We start from the raw sequence: 26,763 nt of genomic DNA on the forward strand, positions 1-26,763 counted from the left end.
TGTGCCACTACCACCTGCTTGTCCCCTCACCTGACTCTGGTGACCGCTGCTCCCTCCCCCACGGGTCCGCCCCCCTGTCATAGGGATATCACCTGGCTGCCACTTCCTCCCGCCTGGGCAGCCCCAGGGCCCCAACTACCACCCCATGCCATGACTGCCCCATTGGCCCACTGACTTGCCCTTGATTACTGCTGCCACGCCCAGCCCACCACAGCTACCGCACCCCAGGGACCTGCTGTCCCACTGCACAACTGCCCCAGCGGAACGGCAGCCCTCCCCAAGCTACTCCCCACGTTGTCCCTTCTTGCTGCCTGGCCCCCGCCCTGCCACTCGCTGGCCTGGTGCTGCTGCCAGGGTTTCCAAGGCTACTGCCCCTTCCTTGGTTGCTCTGCTGCTGCTGACTTGCCCCACTACCATGAGACTGTTGCTCCACTGGTCCTGCCCACCCCCCACCATTAACCCCCACTCCAATACCGTCCTGCTTTGCCCCCCCCACCGTGATGCTGACCCACTCTGTCCCCCCAATTCCACTGTCATCCCACTGCACCTCCCCAATGCTGCTGTGACTAAGACCCAATGACAATGCTTCCCCACTTCCTGTCGCCTTGCTGGTGCCCTGCTGCGTCTGCCCTCCACTGCCACCTGACCCAGCTGCACGCCCCTCCCTCATGTGACCCCAACAAACCCTTACTCCCCCCACTTCTCTGACCCTGTGACCCTTACAGCTCTCACTGCCAATCGGCTGCTGCAACAGGTCGAGATGCTGCTGTTGTGCTTGCTTTGCATCCCTGACCCCTTCACATGCCCTGCTGTCCTGCCTACCATGCCAGGCCTGGCCTTGCCGCCATTCCTCTCATGGGTCCCCTCTTCTCACTACGATCTACTGTCTAGCTTCACTCCCCGCCGAGTCCTGCCCTGCTGCCCTCCCCATTTTCAAGGGCTCCCAACATGCTGTTCCAGCCTCCCATCCCCTGCTGCTACTGCCTAGCTGACCTGCCAAATCCTTGACTCACCCGCCATGCCTCCCTTGTGCCGCCTCATTCCCTTGCCCCCTTGAGACCCAGGTGCATCCCACCTCGCTTGTCTGTATTAAGAATGACCTCCCCACCCCTTCATACCAGCCACTGCCCACTGGCACACCACCCAGAGCCATTGCTTCCCCGCTGTCTCGCCATCTTGCACCTGCTGCCTCATTGCAACCCCTCTGGTTTCTGCCACCCCTCCCCGCTGCTGCTTCACACCCCGCCACTGTCGTGCGCCCCATGCAGGCCCTCCTTACTACCCTACAGCTGCCCAGTGGCTTCCTGGCTGCTCCAACGTGACTGGTGCGTCCTGGACATAATCAGTGGGAGACGGCCCTAAGAGGATTGCTGCATAGGGACTGGTGTCAGGTGTGTTCTGGAAGAAGTAGGTTTGAGGTATAGGCACCGGAGTAAATTACAAGAAGGAAAATGTTAGCATAACTATGCTAAGTGTTAAAATAGCCTAAAAGGCTAAAGTTAAAGTGCTTGCAATGTCTCCTTCTTTTCCATACGGTGACTTCATTCATCCTATTGTGCACCTGAAAATAATATAATCTCAAGTTAACTAACTGGAATGAAAATAAGAACTGTAAAAATGATAAATAAAAATCTTTTAACGTCATGTGTTGATTGACATACAGACATCAAGGAAACAGTCTGCATAATAAAATGTGTATGTGTGTCTAGGTACTCTTTCTCAACCGAGGCTGGTCAAAATCATGGAAAAGATGAATTTTATTTCCCTTCATAATCACTCACTATTCTGGACTTTCATGTATAGCGTACATACATATAAACAAGCTTATCTCAAAAACTAAGAGAAAAAAAAAAAAAAAAAAGAAAGCTCCCAAGAACCCACACTAGATGTCCACTATAGAATTTCATGAACAGAAATGCCCTCGTTAGCTTTGTTGTATAAGAAAACTTTGGGAGATACTCATTTGAGAAATAAGTGTCAAGTGAAATACATCATAAACAAGAACTTCTTTCTTACCATAATGCTCACTGAGAAACTTAACTCTTCATTTTATTTTTCTCTGATCACCAGTAAAATCAAAACTTAACAGCACACTTAGCTCAGTGGTTATATTAAGTTTATGCTTTGCTCCCTGTTAGCGGTAGAACTGAAACCTTGGGGCTGACTCTGTGATCATACTTCTGTTACTTTTGGGATAAGATGTACTTTAATATAAGTATATGAATAAATTCACCCTTGCTATGTTTTCCACAGCAAGCATTTTCACTAACATAATTTCATGGGACCTTCATCACAGTCCAGGTGAAAGCAAAGGTAAATGTTTCTGGTATATAAAAGGTAAGCAAAGGGATATGCACAAAATAAGAATCTGTGAAATAAGAAAAATGCAGCCCCATAAGTTTTAAGACCTAATGGGCTGCATTAATTGATCTACTAATGACTTGGATAGTATCCTATCCAGTAGATTAAGGGGTGCTCCAGATAGTCACAAGAAAGAAAAGACTTCCAAGATAGCCTGTGAGATGGAGTGCATGGGTGGTGCAGTCAGTTAAGTGTCACACTCTTGGCTTTGGCTCAGGTCCTGATATCAGGGTCTTGGGATCCAGCCCTTCAAAGGGATCTGTGCACAGCACACACCTTATTTGTGTTTCGCTCTCTCTCTCCCTCTAACCCCCCCCCCCCGCAAATAAATAAATATTAACAATAAGACAGCAAGGGAGAAAATAAAACATGATCATCTAAGAATCCATTGTTTTAGGAAAGACCAACCTCCTAAGGGAAATGGGGGGTCAATCAGTAGACTTCCTAGCACTGACCAGGAAATTCCCACCTGGGCTGGCTAAAGGTTATATAGCTCTGGATGTTGAAACTGCATTTGGGTCGGTATTTTTTAAAAGATTTTATTTATTTATTTGACATACAGAGGTCACAAGCAGGCAGAGAGGCAGGCAGAGAGAGAGAGGGGGGAAGCAGGCTCCCTGCTGAGCAGAGAATCCGATGTGGGGCTCAATCCCAGGACCCTGGGATCATGACCTGAGCCAAAGGCAGAGGCTCTAACCCACTGAGCCACGCAGATGCTCCCAACAACCCCAACTTTTGATGAGACTCTCAGCTTAACTGAGAGATGGGCTCTAATTAAAGGCATTAAAGTCTCTGTCAGCACCTGGTCTGACGTTGTCACAGTACTTGTTGCTCCTCAGTGTAGTATTCAGAGTCCTTGACCTTTCTGATTAACCCATGTGATGTTCACAGGTCACCACTGCAGCCTTGCAATTTCTGAGTTGGTCATGCTCTTTTTTGTTTGTTTGTTTGTTTGTGTTTTTCTGATGTTCCAGTATTAGAAAGATGATTAGTATGCAGGTTAGTGTCTCTGCATTTGCATTTAGAGCTTTTGAGAAAACATAAAGTACCACGCAGATTATATTGATTAGGATAAACAAGAGAATTACCAAAGTTTGGAGTGTAATTTGAGGCTATGTACTCCAAGACTCAAAGCAATTAAAAACAAATGAGTAAGAGAGACCTTGCTGAAAGAGTCACTCTTTTAAGCAACGTGGCATCCTCAGTAATCTGATGTTATTGCTCTTCAACTTCCCGCAGAACTGTTCATTGTGGTTTAGCACATGCTGTTGTCTACAGCACAGACCCAGCCTTGCTCAGATAAGAGATAAACAAGGATATCTTATTTTTAAGAACTCCTTTGTTCAGAGTGTAAGGATTCTTGTTGGGAAGACATTCCTTTGACAAGGGGTTCTGCGACAATTTCAAGAATGAAGGCAAATGTCTTGATCGTACTCTATCTACATTTATCCCTAACCAGGGAAGTAAGGCCAGCCAAAGGTGTGAATCTTGGAAGACAATTTTTACTGGTCATTTCTTTCTAACCCAGAACATGAATGTAGGGAAGTTAACCAATGAAATTTCTTATTTAGCTTGAGTAATTTTGAGACTAGGGTTGAATTTTTTTTTATTATTTTATTACTTACAGCATAACAGTGTTCATTGTTTTGGCATCACACCCAGTGCTCCATGCAGTACGTGCCCTCCCTATTACCCACCACCTGGTTCCTTACCTCCCACCCCCTGCCCCATCAAAACCCTCTGGTTGTTTTTCAGAGTCCATAGTCTCTCATGGTTCATCTCCCCTTCCAGTTTCCCTCAACTCCCTCTCCCCTCCATCTCCCCATGTCCTCCATGTTATTTGTTATGCTCCACAAATAAGTGAGACCATATGATACTTGACTCTCTCTGCTTGACTTATTTCGCTCAGCATAATTCTTCCAGTCCCGCCCATGTTGCTCCAAAAGTTGGGTATTCATCCTTTCTGATGGAGGCATAATACTCCATTGTGTATATATGGACCACATCTTCCTTATCCATTCATCCGTTGAAGGGCATCTTGGTTCTTTCCACAGTTTGGAGACCGTAGCCATTACTGCAATAAACATTGGGGTACAGATGGCCCTTCTTTTCACTACATCTGTGTCTTTGGGGTAAATACCCAGCAGTATAATTGCAGGGTCATAGGAAAGCTCTATTCTTAATTTCTTCAGGAATCTCCACACTGTTCTCCAAAGTGGCTGCACTACCTTGCATTCCCACCAACAGTGTACGAGGGTTCCCCTTTCTCCACATCCTCTCCAACACACGTTGTTTCCCGTCTTGCTAATTTTGGCCATTCTAACTGGTGTCAGGAGGTATCTCAATGTGGTTTTAAATTGAATCTCCCTGATGGCTAGTGATGATGAACATTTTTTCATGTGTCTGATAGCCATTTGTATGTCTTCATTGGAGAAGTGTCTGTTCATATCTTCTGCCCATTTACTGATAGGATTATCTGTTTTATGTGTGTTGACTTTGAGAAGTTCTTTATAGATCCTGGATATCAACCTTTTGTCTGTACTGTCATTTACAAATATCTTCTCCCATTCCGTGGGTTGCCTTTTTGTTTTGTTGACTATTTCCTTTGCTGTGCAGAAACTTTTGATCTTGATGAAGTCCCAAAAGTTCATTTACAGTTTTGTTTCCTTTGCCTCTGGAGACATATCTTGAAAGAAGTTGCTGTGGCTGATATCAAAGTGATTACTGCCTATGTTCTCCTCTAGGATTCTGATGGATTCCTGTCTCACATTGAGGTCTTCTATCCATTTTGAGTATATCTTTGTGTACGGTGTAAGAGAATGGTCGAGTTTCATTCTTCTACATATCGCTGTCCAGTTTTCCCAGCACCATTTATTGAAGAGACTGTCTTTTATCCATTGTATATTTTTCCTGTTTTGTCGAAGATCATTTGACCATAGAGTTGAGGGTCCATACCTGGGCTCTCCACTCTGTTCCGATGGTTAATGTTTCTGTATTTATGCCAGTGCCATTCTGTCTTGGTGATCACAGCTTTGTAGTAAAGCTTGAAATCGGGTAATGTGATGCCGCCAGTTTTGTTTTTCTTTTTCAACATTTCCTTAGGAATTCGGGGTTTCTTCTGATTCCATACAAATTTTAGGATTATTTGCTCCAGCTCTTTGAAAAATATTGGTGGAATTTTGATCGGAATGGCATTAAAAGTATAGATTGCTCTAGGCAGTATAGACATTTTAACAATGTTTATTCTTCCAATCCAAGAGCATGGAACCGTCTTCCATCTTTTTGTGTCTACTTCAATTTCTTTCATGAGTGTTCTGTAGTTCCTCGAGTACAGGTCCTTTACCTCTTTGGTTAGGTTTATTCCCAGGTATCTTATGGTTCTTGGTGATTTAGTAAATGGAATCGATTCTCTAATTTCCCTTTCTGTATTTTCATTGTTAGTGTATAAGAAAGCCACTGATTTCTGTACATTGACTTTGTATCCTGCCACGTTACTTAATTGCTGTATGAGTTCTACTAGTTTGGGGGTGAAGTCTTTGGGGTTTTCCATATAAAGAATCATGTCATCAGCGAAGAGAGAGAGTTTGACTACTTCCTTGCCAATTTGGATACCTTTGATTTCTCTTTGTTGTCTGATTGCCGTTGCTAGAACTGCTAATACTATGTTCAACAAGAGTGGTGATAGTGGGCATCCTGGTCATGTTCCTGATCTCAACGAGAAGGCTGCAAGCTTTTTCCCATTGAGGATGATATTTGCTGTGGGTCTTTCATAGATATATTTTATGAAGTTCAGGAATGTTCCCTCTATCCCGATACTTTGAAACGTTTTCATCAGGAACGGATGCTGGATTTTGTCAAATGCTTTCTCTGCATCAATTGAGAGGACCATGTGGTTCTTCTCTCTTCTCTTATTGATTTGTTCTATCACATTGATTGATTTGCGAATGTTGAACCAACCTTGCAACCCAGGCATGAATCCCACCTGGTCATGGTTTATAATCTTTTTAATGTGCTGCTGCATCCTGTTTGCTAGGATCTTGTTGAGAATCTTTGCATCCATATTCATCAGTGATATTGGTCTGAAATTCTCCTTTGTGGTAGGGTCTTTGCCTGGTTTGGGGATCAGGGTACTGCTGGCTTCATAAAAAGAGTCTGGAAGTTTTCCTTCTGCTTCAATTTTTTGGAACAGCTTCAGGAGAATTGGTGTTATTTCTTCTTTGAAACTTTGGTAGAATTCGCCAGGGAATCCGTTACGTGCTGGGCTCTTGTTTTTTGGGAGGTTTTTGATCACTGCTTCAATCTTCTTACTAGGTATCAGTCTATTCAGGTTGTCAATTTCTTCCTGGTTGAACTTTGGGAGTTTGTAGTTTTCCAGGAATGCATCAATTTCATCTAGGTTGCTTAGCTTATTGGCATATAACTGTTGGTATTAATTTCTGATTATTGATTCTTTTTTTTAAAGATTTTATTTATTTATTTGACAGAGAGAGACAGATCACAAGTAGGGAGAGAGGCAGGCAGAGAGAGAGAGGGAAGCAGTCTCCCCGCTGAGCAGAGAGCCCGAAATGGGGCTCGATCCCAGGACGCTGTGATCATGACCTGAGCTGAAGGCAGCCTAACCCACTGAGCCACCCAGGTGCCCCTCTGATTATTGTTTCTATTTCCTTGGTGTTAGTTGTGATCTCTCCCTTTTCATTCTTAATTTTATTAATTTGGGCTTTCTCTCTTTTCTTTTGGATTAGTGTGGCCAATGGTTTATCAATCTTATTGATTCTTTCAAGAAACCCGCTACTAGTTTCATTGATACGTTCTACTGTATCTCTGGGTTCTACCTCATTGATCTCTGCTCTAATCTTGATTATTTCCCTTCTTGCGTGTGGAGTTGGTTTGATTTGTTGTTGATTCTCCAGTTCTTTAAGGTGTAGAGACAACTGGTGTATTCTGGATTTTTCAATGTTTTTGAGGGAGGCTTGGATGGCTATGTATTTCCCCCTTAGAACCGCCTTTGCTGTATCCCATAGGTTTTGGACTGAAGTGTGTTCATTCTCATTGGTTTCCATGAATTGTTTAAGTTCAGCTTTGATCTCCTGGTTGATCCAAGCATTCTTAAGCAAGGTGGTCTTTAGCATCCAGGTGTTTGAGTTCCTTCTGAACTTTTCCTTGTGATTGAGTTCCACTTTCAAAGCATTGTGATCTGAGAATATGCAGGGAATAATGTCAGTCTTTTGGTATCAGTTGAGTCCTGCTTTGTGACCCAGTATGTGGTCTATTCTGCAGAAGGTTCCATGTGCACTTGAGAAGAATGATTATTCTGTTGTTTTAGGGTGGAATGTTGTATATATATCTATGAGGTCCATCTGGTCCAATGTTTCATTCAATGCTCTTATTTCTTTATTAAATTTCTGCTTTGATGATCTATTTCTGAGAGAGGCGTATTAAGATCTCCTACTATTATTGTATTCATATCAATATGACTCTTTTTCTTGATTAATAGTTTTCTTAAGTAATTGGCAACTCCCATATTGGGGGCATAGATATTCACAATTGTTAGATCACCTTGGCGGATAGTCCTTTTAAGAATTATGGAGTGTCCTTCTGTATCTCTGACTAGTCTTTAGTTTAAAATCTAATTTATCTGATATGAGAATCACTACCCTGGCCTTCTTTTGAGGCCCATTGGCATGAAAGATATTTCTCCATCCCTTCACTTTCAGTCTGGTTGTATCCTTAGGTTCAAAATGGGTCTCTTGTAGACAACATTGGATGGGTCCTGTCGTTTTATCGAATCTGCAACCCTGTTTCATTTTATGGGTGCATTTAGGCCATTCACATTGAGAGTGGTTATTGAGAGATAGCTTTTTATTGACATGGTGTTACCTTTGAAGCCTTTCTGTCTATAGATTGTTTCTATATTTCTGTTCTTTGATATTCTTAGGATTTTTTCTCTTTTAAAGGACCCCCCCTTAATATTTCCTGCAGTGTCGGCTTGATGGTTGCATAGTCTTTTAAGCCTTGCCGGTCTTGGAAACTCTTTATCTCTCCATCCATTTTAAATGTCAGTCTTGCTGGATAGAGTATTCTTGGTTGCATGTTCTTCTCATTTAGTACTCTGAATATATTTTGCCAGCCTTTCCTGGCTTGCCAGGTCTCTGTGGAAAGGTCTGACGATATTCTAATGTGTTTTCCTCTCTATGTAAGGAGCCTCTTTGTCCTAGCTGCTTTTAAGAGGGTCTCTCTTGAAACATAATTCCTCATTCTAACTATAAGGTGTCGTGAGGACTTTCGAGAATCTAAAATCTTGGGAGGAAATCTCTCTGCCTCGAGTACATGAACGTTGTTTCCATTCGTGAGATTGGGGAAATTTTCATAGACAACTTCTTCCACTATATCTTCTAGACTTCTTTATTTTTCCTCCCCTTCAGGGATTCCAATAATTCTGACATTAGAATGTTTCATGGCATCATTTATTTCCCTGATTCTGTTTTCATGACTTCTGAGCTGTTTGTTCCAGGCTTCCTCCTGATCCTTTCTCTCTCTCTGTTTGTCCTCGAGATCACTAATTCGATCTTCTGTCTCAGTTACCCTAGCTTTTAGAGAATTTAGATTAGATTGGAACTCATTGAGAGTATTTTGAACATCATCCCTGGTGGCTTTCAGTTCTGCCCTAACATTGTGAACATCATCCCTCGTGGCTTTCAGTTCTGCCCTAATCAATAATGTTTGGTCATCCATGGCTTTCTCCAACCTAGCTATTGCCTGGATAATTGTTAGTCTCAATTCCTTTTCTGACATATTGTCTATGTCGATAGCCATTAGCTCTGCAGCAGAAGGCCCATCCTCTGTATTTTTCTTCTGTTGGGTATTCCTCCTCCTAGTCATTTTGGTTAGAGATGACTGAACGGATGCAGCTGGACTTATCGATTGTGGTGCAGTCAATGTGCACCCTGGAACGCTTCTGTGCAATCAGGATTCCCCACCCAAATGAGAGGAAAAAGAAAAGAAAAAGAAATAGAGAAGAAGAAAGAAAAAAAGGGGGAAAAGAAAAAAGGGAAAAAAAGAGAGAGAGAGAGATAGGAAAAAAAGGGAAGATAAAAGAGAAGGCTCAGCCCAAATAGGCCACAAGGTTAAGATTTGTGAAGTATACAAACAAAAACAGACAAACAAAAAGAATTAAAAAAGTATATGACAAGAGAAAAAAATATGTATATATAAGCAAACAAAAGGGAAGAACCTCATCAGAAAGAACCCCAAGTATAAGATTTATTTATTATCAGGACAAACACAAATTCACAGAAACACTGACAGAAGGAAAAATTGGGAGATTGGTTATAAATTCTCAGTGTGAGTGAGGAAGGTTATTTTGATTCTTCCTGGAGGTATCTTGATGTTTTTGTTAAGGGACTCAACTTTCCTAAGTTACAGGGGGATTAGAAACTGGTTTGCCTATAGGGGTAGCATTGATTGGCGAAAGGGGATTACCTTGAAGTTTAACTCTATATGTATAGTAGAAAATAAAAATTAAAAAAGAATAAACTAGACTAAACTAAGTTAAAATTTAAAAAGAATTAAAAAATAGAAAACAAAAGAAAAACACGGGTGTATGTATCAAAAAGTTCAGGTTAGAAGGTTATTAAAGAATTTGATGTACTGGACATCTCGGTGTGATGGTAAATGGGTTAAAAAATTATCTGTATGTATAAAAAAAAAAGAACCAGAATATTGGTAAAGAGTTAAAAAAAAAAAAGTTGGATTTATGAAGTAGTGGTGGTTGTTCTCTTGTAGTCTTTTTTTTTTTTTTTCCTCCTTCCTGGTTGGTTTTCTGGTGGAGGGGCCTGCCACGTGGATTTTCAGACAATGATGTTCCCTGAGTTAGGTCCTCCTGCTCCCCTCAAGGGGGTGAGCTCTGAGGAAAGTGTTTTTTTCAGGCTTTTGTTCTCTGGGGGTTTTTATGTTCTTTCATCTGCTTTCTCTCGCCTTGACAGCTTTTGGTGGTTTTTGGAGGTTTAGAGGAGAGCAAACTACACCCCGACCTCCCTCTCAGAGAGAAGCCACAGAATGTTTTGCAAAAGCTGCTGGCAGAGTCGGTTCTGAGTCACTGTCCCTGGGGATGCAGGAGCTCCTCGTTGTACCCAAAACCAGGGCAGCGGTGGCTGTCTAGGCAGCTCCAGACCGCCAGAGAGGTTCGGAGCAGAGATCGCACACTGAGATTTTCCCGCTGTCCCGAGCTGGGAATGTCTGGTTTTTCCGGCTGCCAGAGCTCCAGGCTAGCGCCTATGAGCACCTATCTCAAGGGAGATGTGGGAATCTTGCGTTTCAGGATTGCCGTCTGGCCAGGCTCCCAGCCCCTCATGGGAGCCAGACCCCACTTGTTCTCGGGCACGCTGGCGTTCAGGCGCACTGGCGGCTCAGGGACAGAGACCTGATTTCTCCGCCGCACTCTCTCTGGCTCAGCACCAGGGGAGGCTGTCCTGGGTCCGGGGACTTAGGTCCCTGACCCTAACCGCCCAGTTTCCCACTCTTACCCCCGCGATCCTTTGCTGTTTGTTTTTTGAGTGCTTTCAACCAGACTCCAAATTAATGCTGGTCTCCAGACGCAGAGCACTCTCGTGTTGGGGTATTACTTTTCAATCGGTCACCTCTGGTGGCTCCCTCCCCCTTTTGTTTATCTTCCGATATCAGTCTGATGTCCCCACTCTGCTTTACCTGCCACTGGCGTCTTCTTCTCCTGTAGAGATCCAGACGTGTATAATTCTGATCTCAGGCTGATTTCATGGGTGGTTGGAGTTCTTTGGTAGGTAATCAGCTCACTTTAGGGTACAGGTTGAAATGGTGCCTCCTCCTACTTCCCTGCCATCTTGATTCCCCTAATATGTCATCTTCAATTATCTTCTCACATTCTGTCACATATCTTCATTCTGTCAGTTGTCTTTGGGTTTTGCTGACTGTTTCCTTTTCCATGTAAAAGCTTTTGATCTTGATGAAGTCCCAGTAGTTAACTTTTTCCCTTGCTTCCCTTGCCTTTGGCAATGTTTCTAGGAAGGAGTTGCTGCAGCTAGGTCAAAGAGGTTGCTGCTTGTGTTGTCTTCAAGGATTTTGATGGAATCCTTTCTCACATTGAAGTCTTTCATCCATTTTGAGTCTATTTTTGTGTGTGGTGTAAGGAAATGTCCAGTTTCATTTTTCTGCATGTGGCTGTCCAATTTTCCCAACACCATTTGTTGAAGAGGCTGTCTTTTTTCCTTTGGACATTCTTTCCTGCTTTGTCCAAGATTAGTTGACCATAGAGTTGAGGGTCAATTTCTGCGCTCTCTATTCTGTTCCTTTGATCTATATGTCTGTTTTTGTGCCCATACCATACTGGCATCAAGCTGTCTTGATGATGACAGCTTTATAATAGAGCTTAAAGTCCGGAATTGTGATGCCACCAACTTTGGCCTTCCTTTTCAACATTCCTCTGGCTATTCAAGTTCTTTTCTGGTTCCATACAAATTTTTGGATTATTTGTTCCATTTCCTTGAAAAATATAGTATTTTGATAGGGATAGCATTAAATGTGTAGATTGCTTTAGGTAGCAAAGACATTTTCACAATATTTATTCTTCCAATCCATGAGCATGGAACATTTGTCCATTTCTTTACGTCTTCCTCAATTTCTTTCATGAGTACTTTGTAGTTTTCTTAGTACAGATTCTTTGCCTTTTCATTTAGGGTTATTCTTAGGTATCTTATGATTTTAGGTGCAATTATAAATGGAATTGACTCCTTAATTTCTCTTTCTTTTGTCTTGTTGTTGGTGTATAGAAATGCGACTGATTTCTGTGCATTGATTTTATATCGTGACACTTTACTGAATTCCTGTACAAGTTCTAGCAGATTTGGAATGGAGTCTTTTGTGTTTTCCACATAGAGTATTATATCATCTGCAAAGAGTGATAGTTTGATTTCTTCTTTGCTGGTTTGGATGCCTTTAATTTCTTTTTGTTATCTGATTGCTGAGGCTAGGACTTCTAGTAATATGTTGAATAGCAGTGGTGATAATGGACATCCTTGCCATGTTCCTGACCTTAGCAGAAAAGCTCTCAGTTTTTCCCCATTGAGAATGATATCTTCTGTAGGTTTTGTTATAGATGGCTTTGATGATATTGAGGTAGGCACCCTCTATCCCCACACTTTGAAGAGTTTTGACCAAGAAAAGATGTTGAACTTTGTTATATGCTTTTTCAGCACCTATTGAAAGTATCATATGGTTCATGTTCTTTCGTTTATTTATGTATTGTATTGCATTGATTGATTTGTGGATGTTGAATCATCTTGGCAGCCCTGGAACAAATCCCATTCAGTCGTGTTGAATAATCCTTTTAATGTACTCTTGGATCCTATTGGCTAGTATTTTTGTGAGAATTTTCACAATTGTTTTCTTCAAGGATATTCGTCTGTAATTCTGATTTTTGAGGGGGTCTTTGCCTGGTTTGGGGATCAAGGTAATGCTAGCCTCATAAAATGGCTTTGGAAGTTTTCCTTCCATTTTTTGGAATATTTTCAGGAGAATAGGTATTAATTCTTCTTTAAATGTTTGGTAGAATTTCCATGGGGAGCCATCTGACATTGGGCTCTTGTGCATTAGGATATTTTTGATGACTGTTCCAATCTCCTTACTCGTTACCGGTCAGTTCAGGTTTCCTATTTCTTCCTCGTTCAGTTGTGGTAGTTTATACAACTCTAGGAATGCATCCATTTCTTCCAAATTGTCAAATTTGCTGACATATCGTTGCTCATAATATGTTCTTATAATCGTTTGTATTTCTATGGTGTTGTTTGTGATCTCTCCCCTTTAATTGATGATTTTATTTATTTGGGTCCTTTCTCTTTCTTTTTGATAAGTCTGGCCAGGGATTTATCAATCATATTAATTCTTTCAAAGAACTAGGGCTTATTTTAGTTGATTACTTCTACTGTTTTTTTTGTTGTTGTTGTTGTTGTTTGTTTGTTTTGTTTTGTTTCAATTTCATTGATTTCTGCTCTGATCTTTATTGTTTCTATTTTCTGGATGGGTTTAGGTTTTCTTTTCTGTTCTTTCTTCAGCTACTTTAAGTGTAGGGTTAGGTTCTGTATTTGAGACCTTTCTTGTTTCTTGAAAAAGGCTTGTATTGCTATACACTTTCCTCTCAGGACGGCCTTTGCTGTGTCCCACAGATTTTGCACCATTGTGTTTACATTATCATTTGTTTCCATGAATTTTTCAATTCTTTAATTTCCTGGTTGACACATTCATTCTTAAATAGGATGATCTTTAGCCTGCATGTGTTTGGGTTATTTGCAAATTTCCTCTTGTGATTGAGTTCTAGCTTCAGAGCATTGTATCTTAAAATATGCGGGGAATGACCCCAATCTTTTGGTACTAATTGATACCTGATTTGTGAACCAGGATGTAATCTATTCTGGAGAATGTTCCATGTGCACTAAAGAAGAATGTGTATTCTGTTGCTTTGGGATGGAATGTTCTAAATATGTCTATAATGTATATCTAGTCCAGTGTGTCTTTTAAGGCCTTTATTTCCTTGTTGAACTTTTGCTTGGATGATCTGTTCATTTCAGAGAGGTAGGTATTAAAGTCCCCGACTATGATTGTACTATTGTCAATGTGTTTCTTTGATTTTGTTATTAATTGGTTTATATAGTTGGCTGCTCCCATGTTAGGGGCATAGATATTTAAAATTGTTAGAGCTTCTTGTTGGACAGACCCTTTGAGTATGATATAGTGTCCTTCCTCGTCTCTTATTATAGTCTTTGGCTTAACATCTAATTTATCTGATATAAGGATTGCCACTCCAGCTTTCTTCTGATGTCCATTATCCTGGTAAATTGTTTTCCACGTCCTCACTTTAAATCCGGATGTGTCTTTGGGTCTAAAATGAGTTTCATGTAGACCGCATGTCTACACAATATATGTAGACCCATATTGTGGATTTTGTTTTTGTATCCATTCTGATATCCTGTGTCTTTTGATTGGGGGTATTTAGCCCATTTACATTCAGGGTAATGAAAGGGTACATTCAGCATAATATTGAAAGATATGAATTTAGTGTCATTGTATTGCCTGTAAGGTGTCTGTTCTTATATATTGTCTCTGTTCCTTTCTGGTCTACAATTATTAGGCTTTCTTTTTGCTTAGAGGACCCCGTTCAATATTTCCTGTAGGGCTGGTTTGGTTTTTACAAATACTTTTAGTTTTTGTTTGTTCTGGAAATTTTTAATCTCTCCTTCTATTTTCAATGACAGCCTAGATGGATATAGTATACTTGGCTCCATGTTTTCCTCGATTAGTGCTCTGAATATACCATGCCAGTTCTTTCTGGCCTGCCAGGTCTCTGTGGGTAAGTCTTCTGCCAAAATAATATTTTTGCCATTGTATGTTACAGACTTCTTGTCCCGAGCTGCTTTCAGGACTTTCTCTTTGTCACTAAGACTTGTATGTTTTACTACTAGATGATGGGGTGTGGTCCCATTTTTATTGACTTTGAGGGTTGTTCTCTGAGCCTTTTGGATTTGATACTTGTTCCCTTTGCCATATGAGGGTAATACCTTCTGTCCCCTGTCTCTTCTTCTTCTGGAATCCCAATTATTCCATTTATTTTTCTCTTATGGAATCACTTATCTCTCGAATTCTCTCCTAATGGTCCAGTACTAGTTTGTCTCTCTTTGCTCAGCATCTACATTCTCCATCATTTGGTATTCTATACCACTAATATTCTCTTCTGCATCATTTATACTAGCAGTAAGAGCCTCCTTTTATATTGAACCTAATTAATATATATATTTTTTCTTTAGTTTATTTATTTTTTCATCATAACAATATTCATTATTTTTGCACAACACCCAGTGCTCAATGCAATACGTGCCCTCCCTATTACCTACCACCTGTTCCCCCAAACTCCCACCTCCGAACCTTCAAAACCCTAAGGTTGTTTTTCAGAGTCCATAGTCTCTTATGGTTCACCTCCCCTTCCAATTTGTTTTTTAATAAACATATAATGTATTTTTATCCCCAGGGGTACAGGTCTGTGAATCGCCATGTTTACACACTTCACAGCACACACCATAGCAAATACCCTCCCCAATGTCCATAACCCCCTCCCCTTTTCACAACCCCACCTCCCCCCAGCAACTCCCAGTTTGTTTTGTGAGATTAAGAGTCATTTATGGTTTGTCTCCCTCCCAATCCCATCTTGTTTCATTTATTCTTCTCCCATCCTCCTAACCCCCCATGTTGCATCTCCATGTCCTCATATCAGGGAGATCATATGATAGTTGTCTTTCTCTGATTGACTTATTTCACTAAGCATGATACCCTCTAGTTCCATCCATGTCGATGCAAATGGCAAGATTTCATTTCTTTTGATGGCTGCATAGTATTCCATTGTGTATATATACCACATCTTCTTTATCCATTCATCTGTTCATGGACATCTAGGTTCTTTCCATAGTTTGGCTATTGTAGACATTGCTGCTATAAACATTCGGGTACACATACCCCTTTGGATCACTGCGTTTGTAACTTTAGGGAAAATACCCAGTAGTGCAATTGCTGGGTCATAGGGTAGCTCTATTTTCAACATTTTGAGGAACCTCCATGCTGTTTTCCAGAGTGGTTGCACCAGCTTGCATTCCCACCAACAGTGTAGGAGGGTTCCCCTTTCTCCGCATCATCGCCAGCATCTGTCGTTTCCTGACTTGTTCATTTTAGCCACTCTGACTGGTGTGAGGTGATATCTCATTGTGGTTTTGATTTGTATTTCCCTGATGCCGAGTGACATGGAGCACTTTTTCATGTGTCTGTTGGCCATCTGGATGTCTTCTTTACAGAAATGTCTGTTCATGTCCTCTCCCCATTTCTTGATTGGATTGTGTGTTCTTTGGGTGTTGAGTTTGCTAAGTTCCTTATAGATTTTGGATACTAGTCCTTTATCTGATATGTCGTTTGCAAATATCTTCTCCCATTCTGTCAGTTGTCTTTTGGTTTTGTTAACTGTTTCCTTTGCTGTGCAAAAGCTTTTGATCTTGATGAAATCCCAATAGTTCATTTTTGCCCTTGCTTCCCTTGCCTTTGCTGATGTTCCTAGGAAGATGTTGCTGTGGCTGAGGTTGAAGAGGTTGCTGCCTGCGTTCTCCTCAAGGATTTGGATGGATTTCTTTCTCACATTGAGGTCCTTCATCCATTTTGAGTCTATTTTCGTGTGTGGTGTAAGGAAGTGGTCCAATTTCATTTTTCTGCATGTGGCTGTCCAATTTCCCCAGCACCACTTATTGAAGAGGCTATGTTTTTTCCATTGGACATTCTTTCCTGCTTTGTTGAAGATTAGTTGGCCATAGAGTTGAGGGTCTATTTCTGGGCTCTCTATTCTGTTCCATTGATCTATGTGTCTGTTTTTGTGCCAGTACCATGTTGTCTTGATGATGACAGCTTTGTAATAGAGCTTGAAGTCTGGAATTGTGATGCCACCAACGTTGGCTTTCTTTTTCAATATTCCTATGGCTATTCAAGGTCTTTTCTGGTTCCATATAAATTTGAGGATTATTTGTTATATTTCATTGAAAAAAAATGGATGGTATTTTGATATGGATTGCATTAAATGTGTAGATTGCTTTAGGTAGCATAGACATTTTCACAATATTTATTCTTCCAATCCAGGAGCATGGAACATTTTTCCATTTCTTTGTGTCTTCCTAATTTCGTTCATGAATACTTTATAGTTTTCTGCATATAGATTTTTAGCCTCTTTGGTTAGGTTTATTCCTAGGTTTCATAGTTTTGGGTGCAATTGTAAATGGGATGGACTCCTTAATTTCTCATTCTTCTGTCTTGTTGTTGGTGTACAGAAATGCAACTGATTTCTGTGCATTGATTTTATATCCTGACACTTTACTGAATTCCTGTACAAGTTCTAGCAGTTTTGGAGTGGAACCTTTTGGGTTTTCCACATATAGTATCATATCATCTGTGAAGAGTGATAGTTTGACTTCTTCTTTGCTGATTTGGATGCCTTTAATTTCTTTTTGTTGTCTGATTGCTGAGGCTAGGACTTCTAGTACTATGTTGAATAGCAGTGGTGATAATGGACATCCCTGCCGTGTTACTGACATTAGCGGAAAAGCTTTCAGTTTTTCTCCATTGAGAATGATATTTGCGGTGGGTTTTTCATAGATGGCTTTGATAATATTGAGGTATGTGCCCTCTATCCCTACACTTTGAAGAGTTTTGATCAGGAAGGGATGCTGTACTTTGTCAAATGCTTTTTCAGCATCTATTGAGAGTATCATATGGTTCTTGTTCTTTCTTTTATTAATGTGTTCTATCACATTGATGGATTTGCGGATGTTGAACCAACCCTGCAGCCCTGGAATAAATCCCACTTGATCGTGGTGAATAATCCTTTTAATGTACTGTTGAATCCTATTGGCTAGTATTTTGGCGAGAATTTTTGCGTCTGTGTTCTTCAAGGATATTGGTCTGTAGTTCTCTTTTTTGGTGGGATCCTTGTCTGGTTTTGGGATCAAGGTGACGCTGGCCTCATAAAATGAGTTTGGAAGTTTTCCTTCCATTTCTATTTTTAGGAACAGTTTCAGGAGAATCGGAATTAGTTCTTCTTTAAATGTTTGGTAGAATTCCCCTGGGAAGCCGTCTGGCCCTGTGCTTTTGTTTGTTTGGAGATTGTTGATGACTATTTCAATCCCCTTACTGGTTATGGGCCTGTTCAGGTTTTCTATTTCTTTCTGGTTCTTTTGTGGTAGTTTATATGTCTCTAGGAATGCATCCATTTCTTCCAGATTGTCAAATTTGTTGGCGTGGAGTTTCTGATAGTATGTTCTTATAATTGTCTGTATTTCTTTGGTGTTAGTTGTGATCTCTCCTCTTTCATTCGTGATTTTATTTATTTGGGTCCTTTCGCTTTTCTTTTTGATGAGTCTGGCCAGGGGTTTATCAATCTTATTGATTCTTTCAAAGAACCAGCTCCTAGTTTCATTGATTTTTTTCTATTGTTTTTTTTTTCTTATTTCATTGATTTCTGCTCTGATCTTTATGATTTCTCTTCTCCTGCTGGGTTTAGGGTTTCTTTCTTGTTCTTTCTCCACTCTTTAGGTGTAGGGTTAGGTTGTGTACTTGAGACCTTTCCTGTTTCTTGAGAAATGCTTGCACCACTATATATTTCCTCTCAGGACTGCTTTTGCTGTGTCCCACAGATTTTGGAACTGTCGTGTCTTCATTATCACTTGTTTCCATGAATTTTTTCAATTCTTCTTTAATTTCCTGGTTGACCCATTCATTCTTTAGAACGATGTTTTTCAGTCTCCATGTATTTGGGTTCTTTCCAGCTTTCCTCTTGTGATTGAGTTCTAGCTTCAGAGCATTGTGGTCTGAAAATATGCAGGGAATGATCCTAATCTTTTGATACTGGTTGAGACCTGATTTGTGACCCAGGATGTGATCTATTCTGGAGAAGGTTCCATGTGCACTAGAGAAGAATGTGTATTCTGTTGCTTTGGGATGAAATGTTCTGAATATATCTGTGATGTCCATCTGGTCCAGTGTGTCATTTAAGGCCTTTATTTCCTTGTTGATCTTTTGCTTGGATGATCTGTCCATTTCAGTGAGGGGAGTGTTCAAGTCCCCTACTAATATTGTTTTATTGTTGATGTGTTTATTTGATTTTGTTATTAATTGGTTGATATAGTTGGCTGCTCCCACTTTAGGGGCATAGATATTTAAGATTGTTAGATCTTCTTGTTGGACAGACACTTTGAGTAGGATATCGTGTTCTTCCTCATCTCTTATTATAGTCTTTGGCTTAAAATCTAATTGATCTGATATAAGGATTGCCACCCCAGCTTTCTTCTGATGCCCATTAGCACGGTGAATTGTTTTCCACCCCCTCACTTTAAATCTGGAGGTGTCTTTGCATCTAAAATGAGTTTCTTGTAGGCAACATACTGATTTTTTTTTTTATCCTTTCTGATACCCTGTGTCTTTTGATTGGGCCATTTAGCCCATTAACATCCAGGGTAACTATTGAGAGATATGATTTTAGTGCCATTATTACCCTGTAAGTTGACTGTTAGTGTATATTGTCTCTGTGCCTTTCTGATCTACTACTTTTAGGCTCTCTCTTTCTTAGAGGACTCCTTTCAATATTTCCTGTAGAGCTGGTTTGGTGTTTGCAAATTCTTTCAGTTTTTGTTTGTCCTGGAAGCTTTTGATCTCTCCTTCTATTTTCAATGATAGCCTAGCTGGGTAGAGTATTCTTGGCTGCATGTTTTTCTCATTGAGTGCTCTGAATATATCATGCCAGCTCTTTCTGGCCTGCCAGGTCTCTGTGGATAAGTCTGCCGGCAATCTAATATTTTTACCATTGTATGTTATAGACTTCTTTTCCCGGGCTGTTTTCAGGATTTTCTCTTTGTCACTAAGACTTGTAAATTTTACTATTAGGTGAATGGGTGTGGACCTATTCTTGTTGACTTTGAGGGGGGTTCTCTGCATCTCCTGGATTCTGGTGTTTGTTCCCTTTGCCTTGTTAGGAAAATTCTCTCGAATAATTCTCTCCAATAGACCTTCTGCTCCCCTCTCTCTTTCTTCTTCTTTTGGAGTCCCAATTATTCTAATGTTGTTTCATCTTATGGTGTCACTTATCTCTCGAATTCTCCCCTCGTGGTCCACTAGCTGTTTGTCCCTCTTTTGCTCAGCTTCTTTATTCTCTGTCATTGGTCTTCTATATCACTAATTCTTTCTTCTGCCTCATTGATCCTAGCAGTGAGAGCCTCCATTTTTTATTGCACCTCATTAATGCCTTTTTTGATTTCTACTTGGTTAGATTTTAGTTCTTTAATTTCTCCAGAAAGGGCTTTTATCTCCAGAGAGGGTTTCTCTAATATCTTCCATGCCTTTTTTGAGCCTGGCTATAACGTTCAGAATCGTCATTCTGAACTCTTGATCTGACATATTACCAATGTCTGTGTTGATTAGGTCTCTAGCCTTCGGTACTGCCTCTTGTTCTTTTGTTTGTGGTGATTTTTTCCGCCTTGTCATTTTGTCCAGATAAGAAGATATGAAGTATCAAATAAACTACTAAAAGGGTGTCAAAGACCCCAGAAAAATGTCTGTAACCAAATCAGAAGAGACCCCAAATTGTGGGGGGGGGATAAAAGTGGTTCAGAAAAAAAAGAAAAAAATTGAAGAAATAAAACAAATAAAGAAAAATATAACAAAGAAATAAAAATATATATGTTTAGATAAACTAGTCAAAAAAGGTCAAAAAACAAAAGGGTAAAAGTTTTAAAAAATTTAGCAGAAGATGAAAAAAGAAAGAAAAAATAATTGAAAAAAGAAAAAAAAAAATTGAATTAACCACAAGAGTAAAGAATCTGTTGGCCATCTGGATGTCTTCTTTGCAGAAATGTCTGTTCATGTCCTCTGCCCATTTCTTGATTGGATTTTGTATTCTTTGGATCTTGAGTTTGCTAAGTTCCTTATAGATTTTGGACACTAGCCCTTTATCTGATATGTCATTTGCAAATATCTTCTCCCATTCTGTCAGTTGTCTTTGGTTTGGTTAACTGTTTCCTTTGCTGTGTAAAAGCTTTTGATCTTGATGAAATTCCAATAGTTCATTTTTGCCCTTGCTTCCATTGCCTTTGCCGATATTCCTAGGAAGATGTTGGTGCAGCAGAGGTCCAAGAGGTTGCTGCCTGCATTCTCCTCAAGGATTTGGATGGATTTCTTTCTCACATTGAGGTCCTTCATCCATTTTGAGTCTATTTTCGTGTGTGGTGTAAGGAAGTGGTCCAATTTCATTTTTCTGCATGTGGCTGTCCAATTTTCCCAGCACCACTTATTGAAGAGGCTATGTTTTTTCCATTGGACATTCTTTCCTGCTTTGTCGAAGATTAGTTGGCCATAGAGTTGAGGGTCTATTTCTGGGCTCTCTATTCTGTTCCATTGATCTATGTGCCTGTTTTTGTTCCAGTACCATGCTGGCTTGATGATGACAGCTTTGTAATAGAGCTTGAAGTCCGGAATTGTGATTCCACCAACGTTGGCTTTCTTTTTCAATATTCCTTTGGCTATTCGAGGTCTTTTCTGGTTCCATATACATTGTAGGATTATTTGTTCCATTTCTTTGAAAAAAAAAAAAAAAGGATGGTATTTTGATATGGATTGCATTAAATGTGTAGATTGCTTTAGGTAGTATAGACATTTTCACAATATTTATTCTTCCAATCCAGGAGCATGGAACTTTTTTTCATTTCTTTGTGTCTTCCTCAATTTCTTTCATGAGTACTTTATAGTTTTCTGCATATAGATTCTTAGCCACTTTGGTTAAGTTTATTCCTAGGTATCTTATTGTTTTGGGTGCAATTGTAAATGGGATGGACTCCTTAATTTCTCATTCTTCTGTCTTGTTTTGGTGTACAGAAATGCAACTGATTTCTGTGCATTGATTTTATATCCTGACACTTTACTGAATTCCTGTACAAGTTCTAGCAGTTTTGTTTTGGAGCCTTTTGGGTTTTCCACATATAGTATCATATCATATGTGAAGAGTGATAGTTTGACTTCTTCTTTGCTGATTTGGATGCCTTTATTTTCTTTTTGTTGTCTGATTGCTGAGGCTAGGACTTCTACTACTATGTTGAATAGCAGTGGTGATAATGGACATCCCTGCCGTGTTCTGGACCTTAATGGAAAAGCTTTCAGATTTTCTCCATTGAGAATTATATTTGCGGTGGGTTTTTCATAGATGGCATTGATAATATTGAGGTATGTGCCCTCTATCCCTATACTTTGAAGAGTTTTGATCAGGAAGGGATGCTGTACTTTGTCAAATGCTATTTCAGCATCTCTTGAGAGTATCATATGGTTCTTGTTCTTTCTTTTGTTAATGTGTTCTATCACATGGATTGATTTGCGGATGTTGAACCAACCCTGCAGCCCTGGAATGAATCCCACTTGATCGTGGTGAATAATCCTTTTAATGTACTGTTGAATTCTATTGGCTAATATTTTGGTGGGAATTTTTGCATCTGTGTTCATCAAGGATATTGGCCTGTAGTTCTCTTTTTTGGTGGGATCCTTGTCTGGTTTTGGGATCAAGGTGACGCTGGCCTCATAAAATGAGTTTGGAAGTTTTCCTTCCATTTCTATTTTTGGGAACAGTTTCAGGAGAATCGGAATTACTTCTTCTTTAAATGTTTGGTAGAATTCCCCTGGGAAGCCGTCTGGCCCTGTGCTTTTGTTTGTTTGGAGATTGTTGATGACTGTTTCAATCTACTTACTGGTTATGGGCCTGTTCAGGTTTTCTATTTCTTTCTGGTTCAGTTGTGGTAGTTTATATGTCTCTAGGAATGGATCCATTTCCTCCAGATTGTTAAATTTGTTGGCGTAGAGTCGCTCATAGTATGTTCTTATAATTGTCTGTATTTCTTTGGTGTTAGTTGTGATCTCTCCTATTTCATTCATAATTTTATTTCTTTGGGTCCTTTCTCTTTTCTTTTTGATGAGTCTGGCCAGAGTTTTATCAATCTTATTGATTCTTTCAAGGAACCAGCTCCTACTTTCATTGATTTTTTCTTTCTTTCTTTCTTTTTTTTTTTTTTGGTTTCTAGTTCATTGATTTCTACTCTGGATTGCCACCCCAGAATTCTTATGATGGCCATTAGCATGGTAAATTGTTTTCCACACCCTCACTTTAAATCTGGAGGTGTCTTCGCGTCTAAAATGTGTTTCTTGTAGGCAACATATAGATGGGTTTTGTTTTTTTATCCATTCTGATACCCTGTGTCTTTTGATTGGGGCTTTTAGCCCAATAACATTCAGGCTAACTATCGAGAGATATGGATTTAGTGCCAATATATTGCCTGTAAGGTGACTGTTACTGTTTATTGTCTCTGTTCCTTTCTGATCTACTACTTTTAGGCTCTCTCTTTGCTTAGAAGACACCTTTCAATATTTCCTGTAGAGCTGGTTTGGTGTTTGCAAATTCTTTCAGTTTTTGTTTGTCCTGGAAGCTTTTGATCTCTCCTTCTATTTTCAATGATAGCCTAGCTGGATAGAGTATTCTTGGCTGAATGTTTTTCTCATTTAGTGTTCTGAATATATCATGCCAGCTCTTTCTGGCCTGCCAGTCTCTGTGGATAAGTCCGCGCCAAACTAATATTTCTTACCCTTGTATGTTACAGACTTCTTTTCCCGGATTGCTTTCAGGATTTTCTCTTTGTCACTAACACTTTTAAATTTTACTATTATGTGAATGGGTGTGGACCTATTCTTGTTGACTTTGAGGGGGGTTCTCTGCATCTCCTGGATTCTGGTGCTTGTTCCCTTTGCCATATTAGGAAAATTCTCTCCAATAATTCTCTCCAATAGACCTTCTGCTCCCCTCTCTGTTTCTTCTTCTTCTGGAATCCCAATTATTCTAGTGTTGTTTCATCTTATGGTGTCACTTATCTCTCGAATTCTCCCCTCGTGGTCCAGTAGCTTTTTGTCCCTCTTTTGCTTAGCTTCTTTATTCTCTGTCGTTTGGTCTTCTATATCACGAATTCTTTCTTCTGCCTCATTTATCCTAGCAGTGAGAGACTCCATTTTTGATTGCACCTCATTAATAGCTTTTTTGATTTCAACTTGGTTAGATTTTTGTTATTTAATTTCTCCAGAAAGGGCTTTTATATCTCCAGAGAGGTTTTCTCTAATATCTTCCATGCCTTTTTCGAGCCCAGCTAGAACCTTGAGAATCGTCATTCTAAACTCTAGATCTGATATATTGCCAATGTCTGTATTGATTAGGTCCCTAGCCTTCGGTACTGCCTCTTTTTCCTTTTTTGTGGTGAATTTTCTGCCTTTTTATTTTGTCCAGATAAGAGTATATGAAGGAGGAAGTAAAATACTAAAAGGGTGGCAAAGACCCCAGAAAAATGCACTGTAACCAAACCAGAAGAGACCCCAAATCGTTGGGTGGAGAAACGGGATAAAAAGAGGTTCAGACCATAAGAGACTATGGACTCTGAAAAACAACCAGAGGGTTTTGAAGGGGCGGGGGGGGTGGGAGGTTGAGGAACCAGGCGATGGGTAATAGGGAGGGCACATACTGAATGGAGCACTGGGTGTGATGCCAAAACAATGAACACTGTTATGTTGTAAATAAACAAATAAAAAAATAAAGATGAAAGGTTCAAAAACATGAAAAAAAGAGGTTCAGAAAAAAATTAAAAATTAAAAAAAAGAAAACAAATAAAGAAAAATAAAAAAAGAATATATATATATATATATATTAGTTAAACTAGTTAAAAAACGTTAAAAAAGAGAAGGGTAAAAGTTTAAAAAATTTAGCAGAAGAAAAAAAAATGAAAAAAATTAAATTAACCAAAAGACTAAAGAATCATGGGGAGAAAGCCATGAGTTCCATGTTTTGCTTTATCGTCCTGTGCAATTCTGCTGCTGTCCTTGGTATTGAACCTGCTTTCCTTGGAGATGAACTTTGTCCTGGCTGGATTTTTTTTGATCTTCTGGGGGAGGGGCCTGTTGTAGTGACTCTCAAGTGTCTTTGCCCCATGCAGAGTTGCACCACCCTTACTGGGGGCCAGACTAAGTAATCCGCTTGGGTTCGCTTTTGGGAGCTTTTGTTCCCTGAATGCTTTCTGTAGAGTTCCCAGAGGACGGCAATGAAAATGGCGGCCTCCCAGTCTCCAGCCTGGAGGAGCCGAGAGCCTGGGACCCCAGTCCTCAGTGCGCCCCCAGAGAACAGCGCCCAATCACTCCCATATCCCTGGCCTGCAGCCGCGCTCTGAGCTCACCCAGCCTGTGACCGGTTCAAGGTAACCCTGAGCTGAGAGCTCAGTCGTCAGCTCTGTCTCTGTAGCCAGCTTCCCTGCTCCAATACCTGCGAGCTCTGTGACACTCTGATACCCCTGATCCTACCTACTATATTGAAAATTAGTGATCTTTATCTGATTACATTAACTATAATATGCTGTTTATTTTTTATATTTTTTATTCAATATATGCTTAATAACAAGCAATTGTTACTCAGCTTCTTGATTTATGAAGTGGAAATACACATAGTACTTATGGGCTTTTTGTGAAAACTAAGTGGGTTTATGTATGTAAAATTCTTGGAACAAGGCTTGGAATACAGGAAGAACTACATAAATTTATTAGATTTTTTATTCCTATTATCATTTATTAGTAGTATATGGAAAACATGAAAATGTTAACATTACAAAAGAAAATACATTTCCTGGCCACCTGGGTGGCTCAGTGGTTTAAGCCCCTGCCTTCAGCTCAGGTCATGATCTCAGGGTCCTGTGATCGAGCCCCACATTATGCTCTCTGCTCAGTAGGAGTCTCCTTCCCCCTCTCCCTTTGCCTGCCTCTCTGCCTACTTGTGATCTTTCTGTCAAATAAATAAAATCTTCAAAAAATACACTTCTTTAAAAGACCTATGGTTTATAACTTCCTTATACCAACATGTAAGATTTGATTGGAGATCAAGTCAAGAATGCAATATTCATTGCATTCAATCCAATATTCATTGCATTGCACAAGTGGATTGTGGAAGTGACACCTGGGAGGCTCAACTGGTTAAGCATCTGACTCTAGATTATGTCTCAGGTCATGATCTCAGGTTTGTGAGATGAGCCCCATGCCAGCTCCGTACGCAGCATGGAATCTGCTTGGGTTTCTCTCCTTCTCCCTCTGCCCTTCCCATGTTCATGTGCACTTCCCACTCCCTCTCTTTCTTTCTAAAATAAATAAATAAATAAATCTTATTTTTAAAAGTGGACTGTGGAGGGCGCCTGTGTGGCTCAGTGGGTTAAGCTGCTGCCTTTGGCTCAGGTCATGATCTCAGGATCCTGGGATCGAGTCTCACATCGGGCTCTCTGCTGAGCAGAGAGCCTGCTTCCCTTCCTCTCTCTCTGCATGTCTCTCTTGTGATTTCTCTCTGTCAAATAAATAAATAAAATCTTAAAAAAAAAAGTAGGAGCACCTGGGTGGCTCAGTGGATTAAGCCGCTGCCTTTGGCTCAGGTCATGATCTCAGGGTCCTGGGATCGAGCCCCACATCGGGCTTTCTGCTCTGCGGGGAGCCTGCTTCCTCCTCTCTCTCTGCTTGCCTCTCTGCCTACTTGCGATCTCTCTCTCTGTCAAATAAATAAAATAAAAAATCTTAAAAAAAAAGTGGGCTGTGGAAAATTCAGATTTGGATACATTCTCCTTTAGTTCATTTATTCAACAAACATTGATTTAGCACTATTCTATGGTAAATATTGTGCTACATATCCTGGGAATATTATCTGTGACTAATAATAATAATACACAATTATAGAGTAACATATGGCATATACAATAGTCTATA

Source organism: Meles meles, chromosome 3 (genome assembly GCF_922984935.1).
Source record: "Meles meles chromosome 3, mMelMel3.1 paternal haplotype, whole genome shotgun sequence".
NCBI classification, from domain to species: domain Eukaryota; kingdom Metazoa; phylum Chordata; class Mammalia; order Carnivora; family Mustelidae; genus Meles; species Meles meles.